This window comes from Bison bison, unplaced genomic scaffold (genome assembly GCF_000754665.1).
Source record: "Bison bison bison isolate TAMUID 2011002044 unplaced genomic scaffold, Bison_UMD1.0 scf7180017864321, whole genome shotgun sequence".
Lineage (NCBI taxonomy): Eukaryota > Metazoa > Chordata > Mammalia > Artiodactyla > Bovidae > Bison > Bison bison.
In genome coordinates this window covers 1,037,545-1,039,639 of record NW_011494893.1, presented here as the reverse complement: position 1 = coordinate 1,039,639, position 2,095 = coordinate 1,037,545, and the positions used below count along the sequence as shown (strand labels likewise).

General features: G+C 47.2%; 1 protein-coding gene across 1 annotated transcript in view; it reads left to right on the top strand.

Annotated features, from left to right (window-relative positions):
- The window catches only part of GMDS (GDP-mannose 4,6-dehydratase), a 353,504-nt gene that overhangs the window by 166,504 nt on the left and 184,905 nt on the right, over nucleotides 1-2,095 (top strand). The window lies entirely within an intron of this gene.

The window sequence follows — 2,095 nt, the reverse complement described above, 5'->3', positions numbered from 1 at the left end:
AGTGATTTTGGAGCCCAGAAAAATAAAGTCTGACACTGTTTCCACTGTTTCCCCATCTATTTCCCATGAAGTGGTGGGACCGGATGCCATGATCTTTGTTTTCCGAATGTTGAGCTTTAAGCCAACTTTTTCACTCTCCACTTTCATCAAGAGGCTTTTGAGTTCCTCTTCACTTTCTGCCATAAGGGTGGTGTCATCTGCATATCTGAGGTTATTGATATTTCTCCCGGCAATCTTGATTCCAGCTTGTGTTTCTTCCAGTCCAGCGTTTCTCATGATGTACTCTGCATAAGTTAAATAAACAGAGTGAAAAGCTCAGTGAGGACTTTAAGATTCTATGGAAAATCTCCTAAGATGTCTAACCTACCTGTGTAATTATGGTGTTTAATGGTTTGGAGACGGTAGCAGAGCGCCACGGTTTTCATTTTGTGTGCACATGTGTGTTAAACAACGGAAATATTGTTACAGTGTGTCTCTCTTGTCGCACTGACATACTTTCAGAAGTCTTTTAAATCTTAATAGAGATTGTGTTGGCACAAACTCTTCCAGTCTCTCTGTGTGTTATGTGTATATGTAGTTATGTAACTTTTAAATAGAAAAAAAAAGATTGAAAATAAATTTGCTTAATAAAAGATATTCAGATATTGTCTTTAAAATTTGAATCATAAACATCAAAAATGATGTTCCTTTACATTTGTTCATAGTCATTCATTTGAAAGAGTTTTCTTTTGGAGTAGAACATTTTTGGATATTTTTACAGTATCTTACAGTTTTGTATTCTTTTTATTTTGAATTATATGTGCCCAAAAATAGGTAACCTCAAATATGAGGCCATCCCATATTGTCCACAGGGAAGAAACAGAGAATGCGCTAAGCCAACCAAATATTTTAACCTTTAGAAATGTGGACAGAACGGTTAAGTGACTATAAATATTTAATTTGCTAAATTAAGTACATATTCATATTTTAAATAACATTAGGATGTTTCAGTGTTTAGGAGTTGGCAGTGGACAGGGAAGCCTGGCATGCTGCGTCCATGGGTTTGCAAAGATTCGGACATGACTGAGCAACTGAACTGAGGATGTTTAGAAATATTGGAGTTTTTTCTTCTTGCACTTTATAAACTATTTTATCCAATCCCCTCAAATGCGTCTTTGGCATCTTTCAACCAGCCGTTTCCCCAGAGCCGCCCCCCTCCACTGCTGGCCCCAAGTCGGGGCACCAGTCTGAGGCCTCGGGACTTGGCGGGGACGAGCTGCTTCCTCCGTTGCAAGGACAGGCCGTTGTGCTCCTCGACCCGAACATCCTGCTTTGTAAAGCATTCCAGTGTTTTCGTTGACATCAGACTCTTCGGTGATGAGACCGTGCTCGCGATGATTACAGCTCCTTTGGTGCCTCGTCTCTAAGCAGACTCTTTCACACGGCCCTGGGAATCATGGTCACGCGGCCCGGGAAGCGTGGAAACTGGAGCGACCGATGTCATTTCCAGTGAATGTCCTCCCTCTCGCCCGCCGCCCCCGACATGGTGCTTAGTGTCTGAAACGGTGTAATTGAGAGGCCGCCCAGGGCTTCTGGGATGCTCCTAGGACGCGGACAGAGGTACGCTGGGGGCGACGTCCCACACAGTGGAAGAAACGTCCCTGTCTTTCTGTATCACCCAGGGCCCCTGGGGCCCTCTCAGGATGTGGACAGAGGTGCCCTGTGGGCAACGTCCCCACACCGGCCACTGGGACCCTCTCAGGACGTGGACAGAGGTGCGCTGGGGGCGACGTCCCCACACCGCAGAAGAAACGTCCCTGTCTTTCTGTATCAAATTTCACACTTCTATGAGATTTTCTGTATAAACCAAGTCTCAAACTTGAAATTGCATCAGGCCCAAGTGGAAATCTGGAGTCAGGAACAGAGGGACCGCTGTTCCCGGGGTCCCCCCTCCCTGGATCGCCGCCTCCCACGAGCCGCGCTGCAGCTCAGCTCTGGCGTGGCCCCGGAGCCCAGCACGCAGCGGTGGGGGCTTCCTGCAGGAGGCGGCTGCAGCAGGGCTCCTGGCGCCTGCCTCCTGCTCCCAGCAGTTCAGGGGGCGTGTCTGCTGCTGCCA